This window comes from Xiphophorus hellerii, chromosome 21 (assembly GCF_003331165.1).
Source record: "Xiphophorus hellerii strain 12219 chromosome 21, Xiphophorus_hellerii-4.1, whole genome shotgun sequence".
Lineage (NCBI taxonomy): Eukaryota > Metazoa > Chordata > Actinopteri > Cyprinodontiformes > Poeciliidae > Xiphophorus > Xiphophorus hellerii.
In genome coordinates this window covers 21,442,522-21,459,821 of record NC_045692.1, presented here as the reverse complement: position 1 = coordinate 21,459,821, position 17,300 = coordinate 21,442,522, and the positions used below count along the sequence as shown (strand labels likewise).

The 17,300-nt window shown below is 39.3% G+C and overlaps 1 protein-coding gene across 1 annotated transcript in view; it reads left to right on the top strand.

The window, feature by feature from the left end:
* Positions 1-8,344: 8,344 nt before the first annotated feature.
* LOC116712013 (cadherin-18) overlaps positions 8,345-17,300 on the top strand; it is a 122,836-nt gene continuing 113,880 nt past the window's right edge. The window contains exon 1 of the mRNA XM_032551675.1: positions 8,345-8,575. The gene's annotated coding sequence lies outside the window, so the exon portion shown is untranslated. The remainder of the gene's footprint in view (positions 8,576-17,300) is intronic.

Sequence of the window (17,300 nt, the reverse complement as noted above, 5' to 3'; positions counted from 1 at the left end):
AAGGATTAAGTCATTTGTAATCCTTGAAGACAACTTGATTATTTGTACAATATGACAGCACTGGACAGTCCCAATGGTGCTCTTATACCGTAAGAGGATCAGACAAGATCAGAAGATCAGCAGCACAAGAAGGGAGGTGGAGAGAGAAAGAGAAAACACTAACTCCATGCAACCACCCTTGAGAGTCTCATTTGTCTATTTCCCTTGTTCAGTTGGCACTCGAAGCCCTAAAGATGGTATCCTTTGACACGCAATTGCAAATTTACGTAGGTTTGTCAGTCAATGTCTGCGTTGTCGTAGGATCAATTTGTTGCTCAGTTGGTTTCTGTTTGTCTGTTCGTTTGTGTCAGTTGCCCCAGTTGCTTCGGCTGCTTCCTCATTACAGCTAATATTTCATGTCAGACCTACTTTGGAGTTACTTTGATGTTTCATTGTCTGCCTGAGTTGCATGCAAACAACCTGCCTTGTAAATCTATACCTCGATGCGTCAACAAGACATGACATAATTAACTAGAGCATAAAAAGCTGCTTTGAGGGTTTCCATTACTGAAAAGAACTGAAATAATATGCACCTACTGTTTTATTCATGTGTTCAAAACTCCCTTTTTCCGCTAATGACTTCAAAACCAATCTTTTTACCAGACTCATTGTGTCATTTTGAAAAATTGCAACTCCTTTTGCCACCTACAGGAAATTTCCTTGGGTATACTGACTGCTCATATCTAACAAGACAATTATACATTAGAGACTGCAGCAGTTGCTGTATTGGTCAGTGCAACATTTAATGCATTGTAATGAGGAAACAATGTATTTTCATAGCTGATGTCGAAGATGAAGATTTGTTGGATTCCTGAGGAGTGATTTGTTTTGACTGGCTAAGAGCTCCTGAGTGGGAATATTCCACAGAGGCGAGAGTTGTAGATGGCTCCCAAATGGCTGCTGTGTAACCTTGATGCTCGTTGGCCACATATAAATTAGATTTAGTGTGAGAGACGACTGAATTCCCAGTCCTACTCCGTCGATGTTTGTCTCCCAGCTTCTGTCTCTGCCATTTGTCTGTGTCCACAGTGGTTCCTGTGCCCACACCCACCCACACCAGTAGCTTGAAATGAGATTCACTCAAGTGCATAATCCCTCGGTTCTGCTTCATTGTGATTAATTGACCAAATATCTCACACATATGAAGGGTCCACAGACACAGCTTTCATAATTAAAAATGGAAGAAAATTAAAAAAATGATGTAGTTCACCACAACTATGTTCTTATAAGACAATCGCTTGCAAACTTGTACAAGGAACACATTGTAAACACAATGTACCATTAGAGGATAGTCACCAATTAGACTCCCCTGACAAAATGATTTACAGACATGTCATTAAAAAGCCGTCAGGGAAATGCACATCATGCATCGAAATGGCCCTTTGGATCAATAACCAAATAAGCTCTGGAGTGGTGTGCAGCTCGTTGTCAGGCTGACGCATTCATACATACGGAGTTTTGCTCTCGGGGAACTTCTCTAGTTCCTCATTAGTGAAGCCGCGCTCTTCTTATTAGTGTCATGGAGGTTTACAGGCCTTTGTTTTGCTTCAGATTACCTTTAGTGACAGACCTGTGAAAATCATTCTGCATACAGAGTGGAAAATAAGTGTTAAGTTTTTCTCAGCAAATATATTTCTGATGGGGATATTGGTGTTAATAAGGCAACATGTCACAAACTGGAATGATACAAGAAGTATTTATTGGACATGCTTACTGAAAATCAAAGTAGAAAACAATTTTTTTTAAGTAATGACAGATTCACTGTATGTCTAATCAATGGATTATGATTGTGACTGATTCACAATTATATTCAGCTAATATCTCATCCACACATTAAAAAGCTGGAGTAAAACACAGATTTTAGAACTAGATTTATCAAAACTACCTCGGGTGCAAATAACTATTTGTTTGGCTGCTGTTCACCAAGAAAAGAAAAGAAAGAATTATTTCCAGCAGTAAACTGTTTCTATGTTAGCATCGCTTTTTGTGTGTTTGTATCAGTGGAAAAACAAAAAACTGGTGCTTAGTAAGCATGAGTACCAATTAATCACGGTTTGGTGGAAAACCCCCCATCAAATGGTCTTTGGCTCCCTGAAAAGTATTTGTATAATTCATTTAAATCCTCAATCATACTCACAATACAAATTTTGTAAGTAGTCACTAGTTACTTCTTGTGTAATACTGCATAATAAGAAAGCTTTTCATAGGCCAGCAGGAAAGACCAGACCAGCTGATGTGAATTGCCAATCAAAGAAGAGCAAGTTTGTCTTCCTTTGTTCATCATGTGCTCAGTCCTTATCCAGTGTGCCGTTCTATTCCATTACACATAAATTAGGAGCTGTCTGCTCACTAGTTCAGACACTCAGCTTGAGCTGTGCTGCTGCTTCACATGTGATGTTTCACACTCTGCTCAATATCTCAAACATACCCTAACAATCTGGGTGGTGTGTTTAAGCTGTAAGACATCCTGTGGTACTGTACTGCCACTTTATTGCACAATACAGCAGCTATGTCAAGTTCAGTTATAGAAATGTTGCATACATTGAATATGACTTAAATTACATGGTCAAATTTCTTTTGATGTCTTGAAATTGGGCTTTTGTTGCTTTAAAAACTCCTGCTCTTTCTGAAACTCAGGAAGTCATCACAACATGGCTCCTCTATTAACCATTTAACAATGTTTTTACCAGCGTTTCACTGAGAAGTAGCTACTATAATGAGCTCAGCAGCTGCTCAGTTCCACCAAGTGTTTGCTAATGGCTGCTGGCTAGTCTGAAGGAATTGAGCAGGGAAGTCACGGAAGCTCAAAAACTTGGAAACTTCAACTCAGAGGAGGAGCTGCTCCTCAAAGGCGGAGCTAGGTCCAACCAGGGGTTTTGCAAAGCTGAATGGTTGCAATGGGGATTAAAGGATTTCTCAAACATGCAAAGCAACACTCTGGGTAATACTGCCCCTTTAAGAGCCAAATTTAAACATGCTACATTGGTGAATAAAACATATTTAAGGTTAGACAGATAAATTGTCTGACTAAACTTAGTTTATGGAATAATTTGTTTCAGTTTTGTTAGGGTTACTTGGATTGTGCCAGTCATCTGAAGTAAAAATTGTCAGTGGACCTCCTTCAGAAATGTTTACTGAGAAAAACGTTGATTTGTTCAGAAACTATATTCCCTTCTTGTCTCCAATGTCATACTCAAGCCCACTCATATAGTTTCAAACCCAGACTGAAATTAGAACCTGTTCCTGCTGATAAAGAGGCAGAGGAACTTTTCTCCAACATTGTCAGGCACTTTGACAGGAATCTTGCTGTGATGCAGCATAAAAGGTTGTCAGCTGTTTGTGCAAGGTCGTGTCTTCTGTTTATACGGGATGCTCCCACTTTGACACACGCTGCTTTTTTTATTCACCGCCTCTGAATGATATCTGCTGAAGCTTTGATCAAATTGACACGCTGTGAACGGAAGAACGAAGGAGCTGTTGACTCAAGCTTTTGTGTAATTTAGGAAATAAATAAAGCTTTGTTTTATCACTCGCGGTATATGCTGCATGTGTCAGGCATGATTGGCACAAATAGTGCCCCACGAAGAATGGAGCTGCATAAAGCTGGATAAAGAGACATGAAAAATGAAAAATAATTTTCTTTCTGCAGGATCTCACCCTTAAAATGTTTGCAAAAAATACAGATAAACATCTCTTTACAAAACAACCGCTGTTCATAATTGTTGGGCCCCCTGCTGTATGTGCTTTCTACAGCTCTCCTCTGTCAATAAGGCAGGACTCAGTTTTCTCTCACTGGATTTCATGAGTATGGAGCAGCAGAGAAAGAAACCTTTCTTCATTTCATGTTCCGTCTGGAGTCCTGCATCCTTTCTTTTGCACTCTTTTTCCACTCACTCCACAGATGTTGAACAGGATTTAGGTCAGAAGACTAAATCGTCCATGGAATAAGGTAGATTGTGTCTCTACCTTATTCTGTTCTGTTTCTGAGGTTTAATGTAACAAATTAATTATGTTGTAAAACCAGGATTTGGGTCATTTTCTGTCAAAATGCTTGCTATGCCGAGTTTAATAAATTAATTTGGATAAATGTGGTTCTACTTATTATAAAAGCTTGGTTGTAAAAAGATGAATATTTTATTTTGTACTCAATGTTTTGGTAATAATGTTTCCCTAATTTAAAACTAAAAGTTTAAGAAACAAATTTGCATCATTCTTGAAATGCAGCTGGGGACCAGAAAAAAATCAGTGCAAGGGCCACTAAAGGTCCCCAGGCCGCACTTTGGACACCATGATGTAGTTGCTCATATCGTGACATTTTTGTCCCCATATGCTGTCTTTATCCTGATATTTATATGTTAGATTAATTGAGATCTGTAGACAGACTAATCCTCCAAATTTAGGTCAAGCTGTAAAGTACAACCCAAATATCTGCCATGTTTATTAAAAAAATGTCCATTTCCAACAATCTGATCCCCTTTTCTTGGTTTTTTGCTCCGAATCAAAACACCTGTCTGCCTATTTCAAGGAGAGTCATTACTTTGGCTTAACATGCGGAACACATCCACTTTGTGGAGTTCTTGAAGCAGCATGCCAGCTCTGGATGTGGACCAGAGACGAACTTGTGTTGGCAGAAGGAACTGGGCTTGGATGATAGATGAGGCTGGAGGCAGTGTGCTGAGGAGCTGCTGACGCCTCGGAGACCCCCGTCTCTCCCTGTCTCTCCCTGTCTCTCGCCGTCTCCCCACGTCCACTTTCCTCCAGATCCTCATCACACTTCTCGCCTCCTCGTCTCTGGTGCCTAATCTGTCTCCTCAGCCAGCGCTCTCTGTGGTTTATAGGCCTGCAGTCCCTCTCCTCGTGTCTCTGTCCACGACGCAGCGGCCTCCATTCTCTTCATGCCTCCACCACCGTTTAATTGATGGGTGAATACTAACAAGTCACCCCCTCCCTCCTTTCATCTCTCCATCGTGTTCTCATCCCAAGTGGCCCCTCTCCCTCACTCTTGTGCTTATCCTCCACCTCCACTTGCCCATTTCGCTGCTGTCTTCATTATTCATTTAGTTTCCCTTTGGAACCAGAGAGAGCAAAAGCATAGCTGAATTCATAAGCAGACTCAACAGCTGGCCCAGGGGTACCTGTGTGACGTGACTGAGTGTTTCAAAGTGTGGGTGGGAGAGTGACTGACTGACTGACGGAGAATAGGAAAGAATGAAAGTCAAAAAAATTGCCCAGCGTGATTGCAAAAAAGTGTCTAAAACAGTGCTATTAGCACTGGAAAGCAGGAGAGTGTGAACAATTAAACTGAAAAGTGATGGCTGCAGAGCGTGGAGGAACGGTTGCCAAAATAACGAATGATGTGTGAAAAGAAAAAGAATACTTAGCATAACAATAATAATTTCATCTGTTGCTTGACTTTATTTTCATCAAAAATGAATATATGGACTCATTCGTTCTCAAAAATTCCTTAAGATATTTTCTTAGCTTTTGCTGCGGCTGGCTGTATGTGCTCTCTTTCATCCTATAGAAAACTGTCTGAAGGCTTCTCTGTTTAGCTGTGTTTCTCTACCACACTGCAGAACCACAAAATCACAAAGTATTTTTGGTCTAATTTTTAGTGCAAAAATCTAAGTAACTTTTGAGCAAGATACTGGAGCTTTTCCTTAATACTGATGAAATAGTACTAGTTCTACTGGCAGATTATTTAACTTATAACATGGGAAAAATGTCTTGTTAAAATGAAATAATCTGCTGGCGGAACTAGGATTTTTATTTATTTATTTATATTGCCATAAAACAAGCTCCTATATCTGGCTCAAAAGTTACTTGTGAATTAGCTTTGTGTTATTTTAAGTGTAATAAAATAGTTGCAGTCGTAACTAGACAGGAAGTAGTCAACAAAGTCAAAGATACAATGCAAGTGATATTCCAATTTTTGTTTAGATATTGTTTGATTTAAAACTCTGAAACCTAATTTTGCAAAATTTAAACATGAAAGATTTCTTCTTTTGCTTTTCAGAACTGCTATGAGCTTTATTTTGAAAGGCCAAAATAAATAAAAAACTCTTTGGTTTTTAAGAAAACCATAGAGTTTTCTTAAACTCTTTGGTTTTGCTCAATTTCTAAAGGTGAAATGAGTAACTTTTCTCAAAATACTTTGACTGTCTGTATAAGTAAAGAGATAAGAAAGACTCTAGGTGTTAGCCTGTGTGGTTATAGTGTCAAGATGGTTTCCACAGTATAAATAGTAAGCTATGTTTGGTGTTTGAACTGTTTAAAAGGCAGCTATAAGTGTTTTTAGAGGGAGTTTCAAGTATTTGTGGATTTTAGTTACTAGCAAACAGCTGTGGTCCCTAACCCTGCAACAAGGTCCCACTGTATAATTAGTTAAATTTATTGCATGTGTATTGGGATGAAGGGTGTAAACTGCCAGAGTGGTGCTTCTTTTTTCCTCTTTCCACATTTTGATTATCTCCCTGCCATTTTAAGGTTTTGTTAAGTACATAACTTTAATGTTGTGAAAAATGTCCTTGAATTTAAGGCACATATTTCCCTCTAGAGCAAAGCCCAGCAAAGCAAATTAAACTTCATGAACATTTAGACTTTTGCAGCTCAGATGTAGACCCACAGGTCCCTGAGTTCTTCTGAACTCACACAAATAATTGGAAGCTGTGCTTTGCTAATGGCACTGTCGAGGTTCTGGACAATAAAAATTAAAACTGAATCCCCAGCGCTTCTTCAACACTTTTTTTTTTTCAGAACTGTTTTATTCTTAGACTGCATACATCTTGCTACTATTTTTAAAGGTCCTGAAATAGAACACTGATCATTAAACATCACAAACGCAGCTGCCAGCTTCCATGGCCACAAGCTCTCAGGTGGAAGAAGTGGAAGGACACTGGCCACCCCCCAGGTTCAAAGAGTGGCTGTCTTCCCTTATTATTTTGATCCTCAGAAACAGTCATTATTTCCAATTTGGACTTAAAGTAACTGGAGCACAAACATCCTTTCACTTAGAAAGATAAAGTGAACTTTCCACTCTATTCCTCAGCAAATTGGGACAACTCTCCATGTTTGAGTACAAATACTTCTTACATACATTTCCTGTAACTGTATGACTTGGGTCAAACATTTTGGGTTTCCTCCCACAAACGTCTCATAGTTGTTGGACTCCTGGCCCATTCCTCCTGAGAAGGTTTGTATGCTGTCTGAGTCACATGCATTTCCAGATCTCCTCATAAATTCCCTGTTGGATTATGGCCATCACTTAAAGATTGACTTTGTTGTCCTTAAGCCATTTTGTAACCATTTTGGCTGTATGTTTGGGGATATTGTTGATATTAGATGTTGCTTCAATATTTCTACTTATTATTTTTTCCTCATGGTTCCATTTATGTTATGAAGTGCACCGTAGCGCCACAACATGATGCTGCCACCCCCACACTTCACAGTTGGGATGATATTACCCGAGTTACCAGCATCAGCATTTTTCTCCACACACTCTTCTTAATATCTTGGCTGATTTCTTGTGACTTTCTCATTGTGTCAAACCAGAAAGCAGTTTGTTCCAGGTGTTGAAATACATCTACAGGTGAGCCTCCAATCAAGTCAAAAGTGCCAGTCAACCTGGCACATTAGTTTCCAAAGCCCTGACATCAGGTCTGGGATTCCCCTCATTATTTAAAGAGATAGTAATCACTGTATGTAAATGTCAGTCATTGAGGTCATTAATAAAAATTTCGGACATATTATTTCCTTTGTTATTTTGGTTTTTAGAAAATAGAAATAATTTAGGTAATTCCAGCTTTAATCAAGAGAAGTTTGATCTGATTTAACCTCAGAGGAGAAAAAACAAACAAGGTGGTTTGTAAATCTAAGAAATATATTAAACCATTAAAAAGTAAATTCATATATTTTTCCTTCTTCAAGGCACGTCCATCTTTCCATTCAGGCTTGTGATGCTCTGCATTCAGTTGGGACACCCTTGGAAGGTGGGCTGTGTGTGTGCGCTTATGCGTGAGTGTGTGAGAAAATAGGAATGGAGGGACAAGAGAGAGGGGGGGGGGGGGGGGGAAGCTAAGGTATCACTTCCTGATCACTATCTTATATAATCACGTGTTAACAGAGAAAGACAGGAGCTGAGGATGAGAGAGAGATAATGGAGAGAAGGGGAGATAGGAGAGGAAGAGGATCCGTGTGTTGCAGTTGCGGATTGAGCTGCAAAGCGACCAATGGGGCGCCGTCTGTCGGCCTGAGCCGCCGCAGTATCCGCGCTCTATTGGAGAACGTGCGCACAGCCGGTGCCTGCGCTCGCGCAGTCGTTCGCGCGCGCACACGCGGACAGGAGAGAAGAGGAGAGCAGAGAGTGGGCTCTCTGCAAGCCGCGCACTGAAGCTTTGCCCCGGTGAGGATGGCAGCGCGCTGACCGAGGCGGGAAACCGAAGGAGGGCGGATAAATACGGGACAAACTCTTAACTCGTGCTTCGCTTTTCTGCGTTCGGAAGCTGTCGCGTGTGTTGAGGAGGGTGCGCGCGGACAGGTAAGGAGATGAACAAGTTTTTTTTTGTACTGTCTGTGCATGGGAGCTATTGGAAGTTGACATTTGCGCCTGTGCGCGCGGCTTTAGACGGGCGTGTGCATCCCCGCAAATTGGCTTCAGCAGGTCAATTAGATTGGAGTCGGGCTAAATGAAATGAAGTGCGTTTGGCGAGGCGAGTTTTGACTGTGCCAGCGTACAGAACGGCGCGGACTGTGCGCACCAGTCGTTTCTTGTTTTTTTATTCTCCTGTAATGAGTGCACACAACGCCTCAGTGGAGTTATGAATGATTGACAGGCCGAATAACAGAGCAAGAGTCTAAGGGGGTGCCCGATCCCCTCCATCAACACCATCTTTAATGTGTGGCCAGACTGGGATTTACGCGCACTGCAGGAAACAGGAGTCCACTCTCAGGGACTGCAGCCTCTATTTGAAGTCTATCCGACTACAGTCTCCGTCCACTTCCCTCTAGAAGGGGGGCAAGAAAGAAAGAAAGAAATGTGTGTCTTGTGTTTGGATTTCTGTGCAGATGTGCGTGGAAAGATGCGGCGCAAGTGTCCTCGTTCACGTTGCATTGACGGGGTTCGGCTGTGCGCAGGGAGAGCCGTATGGCTGCCAGTTTGCATGGCATCCTTTAAAGGTGCTCACCTCTCATCGTGAGTGTTCGGGCTGCAGTGGGTGAAGGAAACGTTATCTGTGGGAAGGACTTGCCTGCTGCTGTCTGAATCCAACAAATTCAAGTCTGTTTTACTTCTATCACTAGAAAGCAGAAGAAGTGGTGAGGGTTGATTTAGATGGCTTTTCCCTTCTCTTGACTGGGGCCCTGGAGATTTTTAGAGCTCTTACTTTCTGGGTATTGCAGTTATTGCTATATTTAGTGTAGACTAGATCTCAACAACAAATTAACAACTAAATTATCAGTAAAGGTAGCATCTATTTACAATGCAAAGCAAATATTTCCACATTAAAACCACATACTCAATGTATTTCAGTAGGATTTTAAGTGATACGCCAAAACATATGGAAACAAAATGATACTCGATTTAAAAAAATGTGTGCTGCACATTTATATTCACCTCTTCAGAGGCAATAGTCTTGGAAGGCTTTTCATACCTGAAGAGATTTTGCTCAAACATCTTTGTAAAATAGCTTCAGCTTAGTCAAATTGGAGGTGTACCTTGTTTGAACTATTTTACTCTAGCTTTGCACATGACAAGTCTCCCTATTTTTGTTAAAAAAAATATTCCCACATTATGATGCTGCAACCACCTTGTTCACCATGGGAATCTCAGTCTACTTGTTTACTGTGTCCAGAGTTAGTTTCTTTTCTTCAAGGGTGATGCAACTTTAAAGGTGGTATCATCCTGCTTTTAGGATAATACTAGTAGTTTTATGTATCAGACATTCTATAAAACAAGAAGTATTGTCTGAAATTAAAAAGGCCTCGCATTGAACACCTCACTAACATGTCAAACATGTAATTTCTTACCTTATTTATACATTTCTTTCATAATGTTCCCCAAAACCCGACCATAGATCTTCCAGTAGCACATGAGTTAACAGTTCCAGCTAGCTTGAAGTGAAAACCAGCTTGTGGTCTCTTTCAGAGACGCTCTCGCCATCAACACTTTCATGGATGGTGTTAAAGGGAAATGAGGAAGCTCACTTAATTCTGAAGAAGCTCAAACAGCGAGTGCTGGAGTTTGAAATGTTCTGGTCAGATGCCCGGCTTAATCTGGCAAGTGCAGCATTCTGGAATATTAACATAAGCAGAATAAATCACACCAGATGTACAAAAATATCAGTGTTTTGAGACTTTGGATGGGTTTAAATGAACACCATTACATTGATGTTTTTAGTGGCGATGGTCAGAAAAATCTCTTGACTTACCATCCATCTGTTCTACCTTCTTTATCCTTTCAGGGTTTCAGGTGTTTATCTCCACCATTATGCACAATTATGCGTTCACATCTGAAAGAAAACAAAAGTATTTGCCCCCCTTACAGACCTCATTTAGCTCATAAAACACCTTTTAATATCAAAATGAGCAATGAATTTTCAAATTATTTCATCCATCAGTGGTGCATTCACACCAGTCGTGTTTAGTCTGTTTTAGTTGAACTCCAAGCCATTTGTTTAGACGCGGAACAAAAAAGTGAACTCTGGTCTGCCTAAAAGCCTCAGTCTCGGTTCGGTTGAAGAGAAGTCTGGGACAATTCGAATGCATATGTGGTGCAAGCAGGCCGGAGAGCGCTCCAAAAGCAGGAAGCAGACTCCAGCACAGGGCATTATGGGTAACTGCAACCCATACAAATGCAGTAGTCTAACGCTAGCGGGAGAAATGGCTTGTGATCTTTTGCCAAAGACAAGGGAACTCTTGCAAATCCTACTGCTTCAGTCTAATGTTACTCAACTTTTGTCTGCATTTTGTGAAAAGGAAGTTGTGGTCATGTCATCTTTGGAGTTTATTTTGTCGTTTCCTTCATTGGTTCGGGTTGCCAGGCAGAGATGTAAACGACTCGATACCAGGTACCACATTTGCTTTAAAGCAGTCGTTGCAGTTTTCATATCACTACAAATTATAAGATAACTCTATTTAGTGCTTATTTAGGTTACATTTCCTGATTATCAACATTTATTTGATCAGGAATAGTTGGACTAAAAACACACTTGAATTATTTTTAGGGTGGTTCAGTGCTGTGATAAAAAAAAAAAAGTTTGCTGAAACACACCCACAAAAACCATCGCGGTAATAAGCAGACGGAACAATCATTTACCATTTGGAAGCTGAGATTACCAGTTGCTCTGAGCGTCAGTGGCCACCTATAAAAATGATGGAGGACCCCTCGGTGTTCACAGGCCATCAGCTGCCCAGTAGTAATCCGAGATGAACTGCAGATGTTCTGAAATGAAAAACTGGTCCCTCTGACACGGCTTGTTTATATAATAGTGCATGTTTGTGTGGCCTTGTGGATGAAAGAGTCTCGGGGTTAATTGGGCCATCATTGGTGCCCAGCGGTTCAGTTGATGCATTGTTCCCTCTAAACACACACCTGAATCCTACAAGTCAAGCTGGCATGTGATGCAGATACTGTGATAACCCCAATAAAAATGAACAGTTTTAATCGCTTTAATCCTCATTTGACACCAGTGACAAGTACCCCTGATGTGTTGTGTCAACCGAAGTGTGAATGCTTGTGTATGTATCAGTCACACTCAAAACACAGCATACATTTTAATGGAGTTTGTTGCTCAGCATGGCAGCAATTTGCAGTATTGCTGATAATCATTTGACACATCAAAAAGTGCAATTTACATCACACATTAGACTTACCAGAACTATACTGTTAATTAAGGAAGCTACCTTCATATAAGGTGAAGGTATGGAGCAGATTTCCACAGGTATACCACTCGTTTTTCCAAAACTTTCCATCATATTGGTCTTATACTTTTAAGCCCCATTTTAAATGCAATGTTGCTTTGAGCAGTCATCTGTACATGAGAGCCTAATAAAAGGAATTTCCAGATGTATTTATCCCAAATAAAAATAGAAAACATTAGTCATTGAACATTTTGTCAATAGGAACACTAAAGTTATTCTTTAGGCACCCCAGAAGCAGCTGCCTTTTCTTTGACTATATCAGTGTTTCCCAACCCTGGTCCTCAAGGCACACTGTCCTACATGTTTTAGAGGTTTTCCTGCTTTAATGTGCCTGATTCAACTGATTGCAGTTCAACGAACACCTGTTAATCAGTCATCAATTGAAATCAGCTGGACTGAAGCAAGGAAATACCTAAAACATGCAGGGCAGTGAGTCTGGAGGACCAGGGTTGGGAAACACTGGACTAAATAAATGTACATATTGGAATTATGAAAATAAATTCACTTAATGGAAACATGCCAATTTCAGAAAACTCACGTTTTTCAATAAAACATTTTTGCATTTTGCACTAGGATGAGGTGTTTTGTTTTTTTTGTTTTTTTGGTTGTACCAAAATTTGTGCATTTCACAAAAGGCTATGGAAACTTTTTCTTGCATCTCGAGTCATGTTATCAACAACCAAACGTTACTACTGCCAGAAAAGATGAAGAAGACGACAGGAAGTAGCAAGGTGAACAAGTTTATTCAAACCATCATCATACTGATGTAGCAGTTTAAAACTCCTTTAAATTATGTGTTAGGAAGTGTGGTACTTTTCCTGACCTAAAGAGTATAGCAGCATTACACTAACATGTTGCTGCAACTGGCCAGTCAGCTGTTAAGTGAAGAGTTTTATCCCAGACATTTCACCTTTTTCTCTTAGTATTTATGAAATAGACTATGTCAATATATCATAGAGGACACAGAATTTTCAGTGCTGGACAATATGGCTGAAAAATGTCATGGTACAAGCGTTTCACATCAATAAATATAAATAATTATTGATCCGTGGCTCTCTTTCTTATTTTTGAGCAGTTATGAAGCATGATGGCTGCTGCTGCCTAAGTTATTCAACAGGTTGTTGCTAGGTAACCAAAGTGTGAGTGAGCGAGTTGATGCCACCAACTTTGAATGCTGTGCGGTTTTGGATCAGCGTTCATTGAATATTATATATTGACTATTGAATATTTGATCAGACATATTATCTAAAGATGTTTATGACGTGTCTATCACGACATGTATTGTTATTAATTTATTGTCCAGCTCTACTGCCAAGCAAAAATAACCCATGAGAACCTTGTTGAAAATGTATAACAGGCTTACTCTAGATGCATTTCTGAAATTAGCTGATTTTGGTGGGTTTTTTCTTGGTCTTTCACTTTTATTTTGCGCTTGTTCAAAAGAAAACAACACTTTTTCAAACGTCATAACCTCTTTGTTCACTGGCATGAATATTAGTTCATATGTAATATTATTTTGACAGCTTTAGTAATAAAATTCAGAATCCTGGTTTCTACTTTGAACAATTAATTCATGTCACATGTAGTTTTAGAATGCTAGATTTGGCGTAAAAACATAACATTATGAAATCATCTTGACTTTTAAGGTCAGCTTCTTCTACTTATGGATAGAAGGTCAGATATTCTTAAAAAGCTATAACTGCAAACTCTGAGCTTTCTTTACACTGAGTGCAAACAACCTCAAACAAACAATCTGCCCCCAGGATTCATGGTCCAAGTTAGAATTGGCTCACTCCAGGTGGCTACAGTGAGCCCAATACAGTTTCAGTCACATCACTCGCAGACGAGACAGGAGGGAGAATAGTGGATTACTATAACAACAGCACAGCCGCAAGGCTTTTTAAAAGATGAATCATGCCTTCCCCACCCCTGACATTCTCTTCCCATCATGCCAAACAAAACCTGGTAAGTGACTGGCTCATCCTGCCACTCAGGGCTTTGATTCCTGTGGGAATTGTGGCTTTGAAAAGGCAAGTGTTGATGAGCCTTGTCAATGATGCCATCGTTTCTTTAAATCCAGAAGGTGATAAAGGAATATAATCCCCCTGCTCCGAATGCACCCGTGTCACATGGTGGTGTGGCTTGCAGATTTAAATGATGCATAGAATTTTTGGTGTTACATTTCATAGACATACTTACCCCGACAGGGACGTGTGCTGAGCTCAAACAAACATGAGTGCTCACATCTAGCATCAAACGTGCACAAAACACTGCGTTTTAGATTCCTGGCAGCAGACGCAGCTGCTCATTTGAAATTAGTTAAAGAGGAAACAGGCAGTGAGGAGTGAGAACAGCTCACAGCGGGGAAAACAGAGCACCACCTAGTGAAAATTAGATTATCCCTCAATAGGTTTTGTTTTGATATTCCTGTTGATGTCGGTAAAAATTATTGGTCAGTGCTGCTTTTTCATTTTACACACCCCTTGTTCAGATTTGGCTCTGATGTTTTAATCTGTCTAGTAATTACTGTCAATATATATAAAATATATATATATATATATATATATAAGCCTTTAATCTAAACAAAATGAGTCAATATCATAATAAAAACCAACAAAAGAGAACAAACAACCATCACAGAACAAACGTTTACAAAAGCTTCCAGGATATCTTTGTTATTTGTTAGAGGTGACAGAGACGCTAATTACTAGGTTATTTGACTCACTCAAATTTATTCGTGTAGTTCTTCAATGACTGACATTTGACTTGCTGATGTCCATCTTGGGAGCCTGAAGAGGATTCTAAATGCATCCTGAAAAGCCACTTGCAGTTTCTTCATTACAGCTTTACTATAGTTGCACCACAAGTGAGCCATATAAAGAGAATTACAATAGGCTCAAAAAGGGAGAACAACAACATCGTCTGTGCCAACATATTAGCTGGCATATAGAGCTGGCAGAGGTGTCTCTTTGTATCGACATCACAGAGATCACTTCCTAGAATATGGCTTAAATATTTCACTTTACTCACCACATCTGCATGTATTGAATCATTAACAAGAAGCTTAAACTCAGTTCACCCAGACTTACAATCATGTCATTCAACAGACAAATTATAAAAGAAAACAGGAGACAAAACTCCACCTTGTTTGACTCCATTAGATACAGAGAAAGATTCATTATCAGACATGTAAATTCTAGTTAAATATGCAAGACGCTTATAAATGTGAAAATAAGAACTATGTATTTCATCTTTTTTAGGTGTGGCTGTGACTGCATAGCACAGCAATCACAGCCGCACAAACACAAATACTATGCTTGAAAAACATTATTATCATACGTGTGGGCACCAGCTTCATAAAGAGGTGTGAAAAAAACAAAATTTATCAAGATAAATGATAAACGATGTGCCCAACCCTACTACTCCCTGCTTTTCTAATTATAAGAGCTTCTAAAAAAATCAAATGCCATTAATAGTTTGTCAGTAAACATATATATACCCACTGATATGTCTTGATAGTACAGCTACTGTTTTAAAATCCACCTTTTTATATGTATTTTTTTGGTTCTCAGCTATTTGAATGGTAGGTTTGTCACACAACTTGCCTCTGTATTTTCTATGCATAACTTTCTTTAGTTATGTTATCAATGATATCAGCTGCTGTTAGACATTATTTGAAGATTACTCTTCATAAACACCAGAGTATTAGGATCTTTGCAATTATGGGTTCCATTGTTGGTGATGACTTTATTCATTTAAAAGTTTGCATTGCTAGTCTCTCTTTGTGACTGACATTTGACTGTCAGTCACAAGCATTTTTTTTTAGAAAAAAAATACTTTTTTTCTAAAAAAGCATTTTAGAAAAAGTTACTCTATAAAACAAAACTTGTTTTATTCTGTAAATCCACTCTAGGTTTGCTCATCAGATGATCAAAACTCTCAGAATCTGCATTTCCACCAACTTGAAACTTTACCATAACATAAACTCAACAGGAGACCTATTCTAATTGCATACGAAGTTTGACAGCACAATACAATCTCTGATGTGCCTCACCAATGATATCAGAAAGCCATTATTGAGAAAGTTTTTTGACTTTTAGCTGGAAATCCATGTTTTTGTCATATTCTCATCTCGATGTTCGAGTTTTACAGTAGGACACTGAGCAGTATGCATCACTCTGACATTATTGCACTATGGGTTTCTTCAGTATGGGTGAAAGTAACATTAGAATGATTCATCTCCTACTCTCTCTGGCAGTGACGAATGACCAACAAAGCATTTCCTTTAAGAGCTCTCAGCACTGTAAAAGGAAGTTTGATTGTGGGCAAGCATCTACAGTGGGCTGCTGCATTATGGTGTTTATGCTTTTCATCTCAAGAGCACGCAATAAATGACAACCTTCTCCTGCACGGACTTCAAGGAAACCAAAAACCAACAGCTTTAGAGGTTTCTTGATTCTTAATAATTTGTCAGATCACCTTCCAGGGATGTTTTCATTGGTAAATGTTAAAACTTTTAGACTTGAGAACTCAAAATACAATTTAAGCAGTCAAGTATCATGAAATGAAGTTTGTTTTTGTGCTCTCCTTCGTATGTTCCAGCTGTATAGTGTTTGATCATAACCAGTTACAGGTAGACCTTTCAAATCATTTTGCAATACTGTCAAATTCAGGTGATCATATATCACAAGTCTGTCTTTGAAATCACCACCAACTGTATCAGGTTATTGATTTTGCTCCATTCTCTTATCTTAGCTATTCATGTTGCCATGGTGGAAAGAATCTACTTGTATATGTTGTGGTAACTGTGGCTCAGTTGACGTCTTACCTTAAAAAAGTTGTTTGTTTGATTCCGTCTTGCCCCTGGGCAAGACACTTAACCACAAGCTGCCTGCTGATCATCTTATTGGTGGATGAATGTGTGAGATTGTGTATTAATGAGTGAAATGGGTGAATGTGACAATAGGTAGGGCTGAGCGTAAAATCAATAACAATATATATTGCAAAAAATCAATATCAACAGAAAATAAATGTGATAGAATAGTCAATAATTTCACTGAAGTCTGATCCAGAACTGCACACAGTGGAAACTGTTTTGGCACAAAAACAAAAGCAAACGACTCCACACTTCCAATCAGTGGCAAGAAAAAATAAATGCTCTCAAGACCAAAACCCAGATGAGGTGGAAGATGATGGCTGGATGGCAAACTGCTCCTGATGTTGCGTTAAATAGTGGTTTGCTTAGGTAGTTCAGCTTCCCAAGATGTATATTCTTTACAACAGATGGTCTCTACTAACAAAAAAAAACATCAATATTCAAATCTTCTGTGAATATTTAAACATTG